The following is a 12,046-nucleotide window of genomic DNA, read 5'->3' on the forward strand; positions in this document are numbered from 1 at the left end:
CCTACAGGATCTACAGGGTCTACAGGATCTCACTATGTAGATCAGACTCATAGTAATTCTCCTGTTTTCAGCCTCCCAAACGCTGGGATTACAGGCATGCACCACCAATCACCATCTCAGTTCCCTGTGGGCGGGGCCTGCACAGCATGCCAGGGATTGAACCCTGGTCCCTGCGCTCTGTCAAAGCAGGTGCTTTAGTCTGCTGAGCTATCAGGCTGGCCTCTGCATGCATTTCAAATGGAAGCTGGCTTCAAGAAACGGTAAGTCTTATTTAAAGACAATGAGCATTACACAGTTTTCAACAAGGCACAGATCTAGAACCTGACGGGCCACGAGAGACATTGCACTTCTCTGGCTGGCAGTAATTAGAAAGCGTGAGGCACATTTTGAGCAAAAAGTTAGGAAACCCTCAAGAAAGAGTCAGACCTGCAAGGACCATGCCTTGGCTGTAAACAGTCATCCATCAACGGAATGCTCACCTCGAACACACTGGATACAACAACCCCAAACAAAGATCCAGTAAAAGACAGAGAAGAAAAAGCATTACATGGCTGAGAGACACCCTACAACCCACAGCTTAGTGGGATAATTAATGGTAGGTGTTAAAAACTTTGGAAGATGGGACTAGTGGAAGAAAATAGGCCACTGCAGGGTGTGTCATTGAAGGCCATAGTTTGTCCCTGGTCCCTGTCCTCTCCCTCTCCCACTCCTCCATTTTCCAGTCTCTATCCTTCTCTTTTTGGAAGTCTTAGACTCCAACTTTTGACTTCCTAGGAAGTCCTCGAAGGGAAATTACACAGTGAATGTGCAGCTTCTTTCTTAGGGTGCTGGCCTCTACGGCTTTCTAATTGCTTAGCCACGAGTTATGCTTTTTGCCTCCCCAGCCCCGAGATACTGTTGCAGGGCTGGACCATTTTATTTATCTATTTGGTTTCTAAGCCCCAGAAAATTCACTGAGGAAAATTGTAACTGCAGTTATCTGGCTAAGCTCAATATTCTTATTTATCTCCAGGATTTTGACTCCATTACATTGGACTCTAGTTACTCTCAATTGTTTTTATAGCTATCTTACTTGGGGAGATTATTTTTGTCCTGCCTTTATGGTTGTGTGTTTGGGAGAGTTAGTTTGATACAAGGTACTCATTAATGGGTAGAAGTAGCTTCCTATTCCTCTATTTTTAGGAATAATAATATGTTATCAGAAACCTACATCATGCCAAAGGAATATTCTTTCCTTCACAAGAATGAAAGTTTTCTTGTGATGCTGCTGTGCCTTCTCAGCCTCAATGCTTTGTTTGACCTTTGACCTAAAGCAGATTTAGAGACTTCTGAAGTTGGGTCACATATTCTGTAACTTTCCATCAGTCTCTGCGGACCCGACTTTCTTCAAGCTGATCTCTAGAGAACAGAGTGATTTTTTTCTTGGCTGCTTAGCAGCTGAAAGTGTGGCTATGGCAGTATTACAGGATTTTCTGAGAAGGGGCAAGGGTTAGCCTCAACGAATCCATTGGTGTTAAATATGAGTTTGTGTCATCCAAGCTCAATGAGCGCAAAAGATTTCAATAAATAATTCTCCCTAGGAAAACGGCTTCTATAGGAAGCAATGATAAAGATAGCATTTGAGAGACAGAAAAAACAAAACAAAACAGGAAGGAACAATGCTTAGGTACCCAGATTCTTAAATAATTTAAGACAACAGAGGAAATGTTTGCAGATTCATGTATTTTGGTTTTATAGCATCCCTTGCTTTATTCTCTCTAGTGCAACATAATAGAGAAGAGATAGTTTCTCCTATCTTAAATGCACTTGAAAGAGGTATTGAAGCATCAACTTTTTCTGTAGGTCAGGAATGTGAGATTCTGGCACTGAAGCTACATGTTTCCATTTTTTTTTTTTTATTTATTAACAGTCTCACTTCCCCATAAGTTATTAAGGTTGCTTTTGTTCTCATCAAAGTTGAAAAATGATTTAAGTTTAATACAAGCAAATGACTTTCTGCAATATCTTTTTTTCCTTTTCTATTTTTTTTTTTTTTTTTTGGTGGTGATACTAAGATTGAAACCAGGGCCTTTGCACTATCCCCAGCTCTTTTAATTTTTATTTATATTTTCAGACAGGGTCTCACTAAGTTGCCTGAGTTAGGCTCAAGCTTGTGATCTTCCTGTCTCAGCCTCTAAGAGTGTTGGGATTATAGACTCACACCACCTTGCTCAATTCTTTTTTTTTTTTTTTTTTTTTTAATAATTTGGCTTGTTTTCAGAAATTTCTCCTTGCTTAAAGAAACTTTCCAAAACCATGTCCCTCCTTCTCTGATTATGGTATCATTGCAATTATGGAGTGCAGACACTGGATCGCAAGCAATGTAAAAATGTTTTAAAATTTCAAAAGCCAATTGATTTTGACAGTCACTTCCTGCTTCTGGCACAGTGACTAAACCCATCAGACAGAGTTAGGCAGTAGCTGTGGGTGCTGGGCTGGGACAATGCCAGGCAGCTGCACTTCTCATCCGTGCTGGTTTGACACCTGCTCACAGACACGAAATTGACTGCCCCATCCCTCTATCCACCAACTTTACAGAGTCGTAGTTTTAGGACTTTATGTAAAGGACAACAATGAAAGGTGAATTCTAATTATGTTTCCAACTTGATTCAGAGCTTTGCTCAGGAATGCCTCCAGGGTGAATTCTGCTTACCCAAGAGGGTGCATCTGATAGCAGCTGGTGCACACAGCCTTCCAAGACACCAAGCCAAGGGAAAGTGGCCGGAGCCTGCTTTGACACCTAACTTTGCCTAGTTCTGTCTGCTCTTGTTAAGGTGTTTCAACATTCCAAAAGAAAATAAAAGACAGGATGATAGGAGTAAGAAGATAGAGATTATAACAATGTCTTCTTATTTAGAGATAGTTTGAAAAGTGTTGGGAAGCGTACCACAAGCAAAGGGGGAAAAACGCAAGTTTTAATCTTGTAGTGAAGGGAATTCTTCTCATGCTTCAAAATGGAAATATTGGGCTGGCCAAATAGCTCAGCAGGTTAAAGCATCTGCTTAGGCAGACTCAGGGGCTGGGGTCCAATCCTAGCCTGCCATGCCTGCTCCACCCCCAGGGTGCGCTGAGCTGGCAATTGAGACTGGGTGTGGTGCCGCACACCTGTAATGCCAGCACTTGGGAGGCTGTAAACAGGAGAATCACTATGAGTTCGATCTAGTAGTGAGACCCTGAACACCCTGTAGACCCTCCCCTACAATACAGAAAAGAAAAAAAAAAAAAAAAGAAAGAAAAAGGAAATATTAAAGCTACCTCCTTTTAAGAATCTTTTTTTTTTTTTTTTTCGCGGAACCGGGGATTGAACTCAGGCCCTTGCGCTTACCAGGGAAGCGCTTATTCCACTGAGCCATCTCCCTGGCCCTCCTTTTAAGAATCTTTTGGTAACCCCAGCCAGGAGCAAACATCTGGCCCCTCTCCTTCAGCATTCAGACACTTCTTCCAGTGGCATTAACTCTATGTGCCAATTTTGTACTACCAGGGTGCAGAGGTTTCAGTGGGAGATGCATACCTAGTCATTTTGTACCCCCACCCCCATAATGCTGTGTAAATCACCTCACATTGTGTATTCTGCATGGTCTCAAGCAAATGACATGATTTCCTAAGCCTCAGTTTTCACACCTATATAAAGAAGGTAGTATTCTTTGGCTTTTGGCTAAGAACAAGGATAAAAATAAGATACTAACAGAACACTCCTAATTGGGATTGTATAAAGACTAAACAAAACAACTTTTACTGTATAGAATACTGCTTGGCACATAATGATATTCATGCAAATATATAGGTAGATAAACTGGCCAGATGAAAGGAAGAAAAAGCGTGCTTATTAAATACATACCCTCTCTCTCTCTCTCCTCTTCTGTTTAGTTTTACCATGTACTCATCATAAGGGAACCTGCCTAGAAAGGGGGAAAAATTAGACAATAAAGTATGCTGTCTCCTGAGGGTACTTGACTGACCTTATCAGATACAAAAGTTACATTTCTTGTTATATAGGTCTTGCTTTATCTCGGTCTTAACCATCCAGCAGAAAAGTATAAAAATGAGGTATATAAAGTAAAGCCATATTAATATGCTGAGCTGTGAAAGGCTCAAGTCAACAACTTCTGTGGCTAACCCACTACTATTGTGGACTGCTGGACTGTGTTGGATTGTTTTGCTGAATTCACTCACTTATAGTATTTAGATGCCAATTGAATATCCATTTCTGACAGGACTAAACAAAAAATGTGATACAAAAGAAGGACCATTTTGTATCTGTATATGCAAAATAGTTAGGATAGATATACAGCTATGTTCACTTAATTCAATGAGAAGAAAGATTTGTATTAATAGTGTTTGGACAGGATATTCTGTCTGCATCTTATACTATGGATAACCACTAAGAAGATAACAATGTACGATGTATTAATTATTGAAACTGTCCTATTAATCAGTTTTGAAACTGTCTCATTGATATTTGTTTTTCAATAAAATAAAAAACAAAAAAACTTGAACTTTGTATTTAGATATTCTCAAGGTTAATATGTTGAATAAATAAAATTCATATATATTGCATTTTGTCTCTTCTTAGTGGAGGTTTTCTCCTGTTTACCCTGTATGTTTTCACTCAGTGTACTTTGTATAAATGCAATGCTTTTACTGTAAGTGAAAAAAAATAAAGTATGCTGTCAAATGACCTGCCTTCTTGTCACATTAAGAAAGCATTCCAATAGCAAATTATGCAGGCTGCTGCCATCACCTTCATGTCTGTTGTTATGGAAGGACTGCTAAGTGATTTCACTGTCAAGGCCTTGGGTTTATAGAAACATCTTTCCCATTAAGCAAAGACTACAGGCTAGTTGACAGATCCCATTAGGAAGGGTCCAAAAACATCTTTGGTACAGTGCAGAACAGAGCAGCTTGGTACACGTTGCTAAGGTACTCCTCTGGGGTTTCTAGGGTAACTGTCATCTCAACATGCCTGGGTTTGCGCTCAGGCTATTTTGAGTACAACGATGACAGTCTGCTTCTATACCTGAAGGACTCTTATTCTTTTCACTATTGTGGCTTTCCTTACTGCCCAGTCTTCCCTCAAACATTTCAAACTGGCCTTCACAGTCCTTCAAATGCTTTCAGAGAACAGCAGGACCTCTGAGTTGCCACATGCAACAATGTCTTGCCAGACGCCCGTGCAGCTCCTCTCTATGGTGTTAAACAGTATTTAACACCCTGCTCCTTTTAAAATCTTGCCCTTTATTGGCTTCTTTGGAATTACACTGTGGCTTTTTTTCCTTTCTGACTAATCCTTCTGTGTTGCACTTGCTAGCTCCCACCTTCTGTCTCTTAAATATCAGCGTTCCCTAAGGTTCTGCCCTGAGCTACATTCTTTTCTTGCTCTATATATTTATTCCCACTTGAATCTACCCACTCACAGCCTTGTCAAAATAATGGGCCAAAGCAGAAAAATGACATAAAAAGGAAAAAAAAAACCCATAGAATTCTGGACACAAATATTTTATATCATCTTCCTAGCTATATTTATGCATATAGTTGCATGATTTTATAAAAATCAGATCATTCTATACATATGTGGTATCCTGCTTTTTCAAAATTCAATAATACGGTTTGAATACATTTGTAGGTCAATGCAGGATTTTGACTTTCATTTTAAGTTTATCACACTATATTCTTTTGCTAGGGCTGCTATTACAAAGTTCTATGGATTGGTATTGGATAAACAGCACAATTTATTTTCTCTCAAGTCTAGAAGCTAAAAGTCTGAGATCAAAGTGTCAGTAGAGTTGGTTTTTTCTGTATCTCTCTGTAGCTTGTAGGTGGCTGTTTTCTCTCTGTGTCTCCACATGGCTCTGAAATTAGGTTCTATCTTCTTTGAAAACCTTCTCTCTACCCATTGACATCTTGAACTCCTGAGTACTGACCTTCGTGTATGAATTTTTTGGTGGTGAGGCACAATTCAGTCCGTGGTGTACATGCACAAGCATGTGTGCATGCATGCACGCACATACACTAATACATGTATACAGTTCAAACTTGTTACATTCCTTGTAGGAAGTAGAAACATGTACACAACTCATCTTAATTCTATTTTTCTCCATTTCCCCTTCACTTGATCTCCCCTCCCTCCCTCTTTTGATCCCTTTCCTATCTGAGGAAGATCTATCTCCAGACTTCCTATGATCTATCTTTTATTTTGCTCTTTATTTATATTTTGGGTTTCTTATATAAGAGAAACTATGCAATATTCAAGCTCATGTGTCTAGTTCATTTCACTTAACATTATGGTTTCAAGATGCATCAATTTTTCTACAAACGATTGAAGTTTATCTTTTTTACAGTGCAGTAGTATTCCATCATGTGTCCATATCACATTTTCTTCATCCATTTAGCCGTTTATGGACATACAGACTGCTTCCAAAATGTAACTATTATGAAATGTGCTGTTATTAACATTGGTAGTCATGTGTCACTGTATATGTAATGTCTTTAACTCTTTTGGGAAGAGACCTGCTAGAAGGGAATATCTAGGTCATGTGAAATTTCCTGTTTTAGTCTTTTGAGGAATCTCCATACTGATTTCCAATGTGGTTGTACTACCTTACATTCCCACCAGCAAGGTGGAAATGTTTCTTTTCCCCTGCAGCCTTACCAGCATTTATTATTTGATTACCTGATAATAGCCATTCTTTCTGGGGTAAAATGAAATTTTAGTGTTGTTTTAATTTGCATTTCAACAATGGCCAGCAATGTTGAACATTTTTCCATGTATTCATTGGCCATTTATAGTTCTGAGAAGTGTGTGTTCATTCCATTTACCCACTTCTGGTTGAGTCTTTTATTTGGGGAATCTAATTTCTTTGAACTCTTTACATAGAATATAAGTACTAGTGTTTTTCCCATTCTGTAGGTTGCCTTTTTACTCTGTTGCTTGTTTCTTTTGTGATACAGAACCTTTTTAGTTTGATAGGATGCCAATTGCTGATTTTCAATACTATTTGCTGTGCAACAAACGCTCTTTTTGGAAAGTCCTTGCCTATGCCTTTGACTTCAAAAGTTTTACCTATTTTGTCTTCCAGCAGGCTGAGTCTTTTGTTTTTGTATTTAGTTATTTGATCCACTTTGATATTAGTTTAGTACTTGATAAAAGATACGGGTCTAGACTCAATTCTCTGTCCATGGAGAGCCAGTTTTGCCAGCACCACTTATTAAAGAGGCTTTTTCCCCTCCGGTGTATGTTTTTGTACCCTTTGTCAAAAATCAGTTAGTGGAATGTGCTTGGAGTTGTTAGTGCATCCCCTACTCTGTTCCATTGATCCATATATCTGTTTTTGTGTTAGTACCATGCTGCTTTTTTCATAATAGCTTTGTAATATAACTTCAGGCTTGAAATGGTCATGCCTTGGATGGTCATGTCTTTTGCTTTTCTCTTTCTACCCGGGATTATTATTATTATTATTATTATTATTATTGTTATTTTGGTATTTTCACTTTCTTCTGGTTCCATATGAATTTTAAGACTGCTTTTTTTAGTTCTGTGAAGAGTGCTATTGGTATTTTTATTGGGATTGCATTAAATCTCTATATCATTTTGGAAGTATAGCGATTTTGGCTACACTTGTTCTGCCTATGGAGGAACAGGGGGTATTTCGCTACTTTCTGTTGTCATTTAAGATCTTTTTCAGGTGGTTTGCATCTTTAGAGGTCTTGCACTCTTTGGTTAAGTTAATTCCTAAGTATTTAAATTTTTCTTAGTGCTATTTTTGAATGTGTTTTCCTAATTTCTTTTTCAGTGGGTACATCACTGGTGTACGGGAATGTTATTGACTTTTGTGTAGATTTTGTATCCTAGTACATCGTTGAATTTGGTGATTAATTCTAGGAGTCTTTCAGTGGAACTCTTTGGTTTTCTATTTAGAGGATCATGTTGTTTGCAAATAATAACAATTTGACTTCACAGAAAGATATCTACCTATCTAACTTTTTTTTCTTTTTTTTTTTGTGGAACTGGGGATTGAACTTAGGCCCTTGTGCTTGCCAGGCAAGCACTTATTTTACTGAGCTATCTCTCTGGCCCCTATCTATTTATCTTATCGATATCACTTTTTTCCTTTTCTTGCCTAGTTGCTTTTGCTAATGTTTTGAGTATTTGTTGAACAGGGGTGATGATAGTGGACATTCTTGTTTTGTTCCTGATATTAGAGCAAAAAGCCTTTGGTTTTTGCACATTTAATGTAATGTTTGTGCTGGGTGTGGTGGTGTATGTCTGCAACCCCAACATTTAGGAGACTGAGGCAGAAAGATCACCACACGTTTGAGTGCACCCTGGGATACACAGTGAGTGCAGGGACAACCTAAACTACATAGAAGATCTTATCTCCAAAAAAATGTTTATGGTAGATTTGTCATAAATGGCTTTTATCAGATAAGATCCTTTTATACCTATTTTATTCAGTTTTTATCATTAAAGGATATAGAATTTCATTAAAGGCTTTTTCTGCTTCTATCAAAATGATCATGTAATTTTTGTCTTTTCTTCTGTTTCTGTGATGTATTATATTTATTGATTTGCATATGTTGAACTACCCCTGCATTCCTGGGATGAAGTCTACTCAGCTATCATGTCTGATCTTTTTTGATGATTTGTTACATTCTGCTTCCCAGTAGCTTGTTGAAGATCTTTGTATCTGTATTTACTAAAGAGATTAGTCTATAGTTCTCTTTTTTGGTAGGATCTTTGTCCAGCTTTTGAATGAAGATAATGCTCACTTCTATGAATGATTTTGGGAGTATTCCTTTCCTTTCAATTGCACTAGAGAGCCTGAGGAGTACTGGTGCTAGATCTTCCCTGAAGGTTTTCAGAATTCAACAGTGAATCCATATAGACCTGGGCTTTTCTTAGTTTTTAGTTTTGTTTTTTAAATTACTACTTCAGTTTCATTGTCTATTATTGAACTATTTATTTTGTATCTTTTTGGGGGTTCAATTTCAGTAATTCATATGCATCTAGGAATTCATTCATTTCTTTTGAATTCTCCAATTTATTGGCATACAGGTTTTCAAAGTATTTGCAAGCATTTTCATCAGGGTCTGTTGAGATTTCTTTTCTATTTTTAATTGAATTGTTTCTGGTGTTTTATTTCTCTTTTTTTTGCTAAGATTATCTATAAGTTTGTTGATTTTGTTTATATTTTGCTATCTGTTCAATTCATTAATTCTTTGTATTGTTTGTTTAGTATCAAATTCATTACTTTCTGCTCATGATAGTTATAAATTATTCCTTATACTAGCTTGGATTTGGATTGTTCTTATTTTCCTGCATCCTTGAAGTATATCATTGGGTTATTTATTTGGCTTCCTTTTCTATTTGTGATGCAGACATTCAGCTATAAATTTCCCTCTTACAATTGCTTTTATTGTGCCCTCTAAGTTGTAGTATGTTCTACAGGCATTACTGTTTAATTCTGGAAGCTATCTTATTTCTTCTTTGATTTCTTCTGTAATACATTGATTATTCAAGTGTATTGTTCAATTTCTATGCATTTGCATAATCTCTGTGTTTAAAATGCATTCAGTACTGTCTTCTGATATTCCAACAGTTCCAGTTAATTTTATTTTTATTTTATTTTTTTAATTGAGAAACAAATATCAATGAGACAGTTTCAAAACTGATTAATAGGACAGTTTCAATAATTAATATATCATACATTGCTATCTTCTTAGTGGTTATCCATAGTACAAGATGAAGACAGAATATCCTGTCCAAACACTATTAATACAAATATTTCTTCTCATTGAATTAAGCGAACGCAGCTGTGTATCTATCCTAACTATTCTGCATTTACAGATACAAAATGGTCCTTCTTTTGTATCACCTTTTTTTGTTTAGTTCTGTCAGAGATGGGTATTCCCTTGGCATCTAAATACTATAGGTGCATGAATTCAGCAAAACAATCCAACACAGTTTATCAGTCCACAATAGTAGTGGGTTATCCACAGAAGTTGTTGACTTGAGCCTTTCACAGCTCAGCATATTAATATGGCTTTACTTTATATACCTCATTTTTATACCTTTCTGCTGGGTGGTTAAGGTCTGAGAGGTATGCTGGTGGTAGTTTGATAGGGATTGCATTAAATCTTTACAACAATTTTGGAAGTATGGCCATCTTCACGATGTTGGTTCTTCCTATCCAGGAGCAGTGAATATCTTTCCATTTTCTGAAATCCTCTATGATCTCTTTTTTCAGAGTACTGTAATTTTCTGTGAAAAGATCTTTGACTTCTTTAGTTAAGTGAATTCCAAGGTTTTTATTTTTCCGTGGTGCTATTGTAAAAGGTATTGTTTCTGTAATTTCCCTCTCTATGTGTTTGTTATCTCTGTAGAGGAACGCTATTGACTTTTTTTTTTAAATTTTATTCATTTATTTGTGTGTGTGTGTGTGTGTGTGTGTGTGTGTATGGCCAGCTCAGCCCACCAGGGGGCGGGGCGGGCTGGCATGTGGTGCTGGGGGATTGAACTGCTGTCCCTGTGCTCTGCCATGCTTGTTCTAAGTAGGTGCTTTAGACCATTGAGCCATCTCACCAGCCCCCGCTATTGACTTTTGAGTATTGACTTTGTATCCTGCTATGCTACTGAATTTTTGCATCAATTCTAGTAGCTTCTTGGTGGAGTTCTTTGGGTCTTCAAAGTAAAGTATCATGTCATCTGCAGATAATGATAATTTAACTTCTTCTTTACCTATTCTTATTCCTTTTATTTCTCCCTCTTGTCTAATGACTCTAGCTAATGATTCCAAAACTGTATTGAATGGCAGGGGTGATAGAGGACATCCTTGTCTTGTACCAGATTTGAGAGTAAAATATATCAGTTTTTCCCCATTTAGAATTATATTAGCCATAAGGTTGTCATAGACGGCTTTTATCAAATTGAAGTAGAGGGCTTATATTCCAATTTTCTGTAAGACTTTGAACATGAATGAGTGTTGGACTTTGTCAAAAGCCTTTTCTGCATCATTGGAGATGATCATGTGGTTTTCAGATTTTGCTCTATTGACATAGTGCATTACATTTATAGATTTTGAATACTGAGCTATTCTTGCATCTCTGGGATGAATCCTACCTGGTCATGGTGTATAATCTTCTTGATGATTTTCTGTATTCTATTTGCTAGGATTTTAGCATCTATGTTCATGAGGGAGATTGGCCTGTAGTTCTCTTTTTTAGTTGTGTCTCTTTTCCTGGTTTTGGTATCAGTATAATACTTGCCTCCAGGAATGATTTTGGGAGAACTGTTCACTTTTCAATTTCATTGAAGAGTTTGAGGAGTGTAGGGTTTATATCTTCTATAATTTCTTGTAGAATTCAGCTGTGAATTCATCAAGACCTGGACTTTTCTTTGTCGGCAGGCTTTTTATTACATTGCATATTTCATTGGCTGTTATTGGGTTATTGAGAGTTGTTATATCTTCTTGATTCAATTTTGGTAATTTGTACCTTTGTAGGAATCTGTCCATTTCCTCTGTGTTTTCCATTCTGTGAGCGTAAGGATACCCAAAGTAGCTATTGATAATCTTCTGAATTTCTACTGGGTCTGTGGTAATTACACCCTTTTTATTCCTTATTGCTTGTAACTGAATTTTTTCTTTCCTCTTTTTGATAAGGTTAGCTAGGGGTTTATCCATTTTATATAGTCTTTTAAAGAACCAGCTTTTTGATTCATTAATTCTTTGAACTGTTTTCTTCATCTCAATTGAATTAATTTCTGCTCTAATCTTTATGATTTCCTAGCGTCTTTGGGCTGTGGGTTTAGTTTGCTCTTCCTTTTCTAGTTGTTGAAGGTGCAGCATTAGGGTATTTATTTGTTCTCATTCTGTTTTCCTAATGTGTAAGTTCACAGCTATGAATTTCCCTCTGAGAATGCTTTCATCACATCCCATAAATTCCAATAAGTTGTGGATGAATTTTCATTGAATTTTAGATATTGTTGAATTTCTTGTTTAATTTCATCTGT

The sequence above is a fragment of the Octodon degus genome, unplaced genomic scaffold (assembly GCF_000260255.1).
Source record: "Octodon degus isolate 3935 unplaced genomic scaffold, OctDeg1.0 scaffold00024, whole genome shotgun sequence".
Classification (NCBI taxonomy): domain Eukaryota; kingdom Metazoa; phylum Chordata; class Mammalia; order Rodentia; family Octodontidae; genus Octodon; species Octodon degus.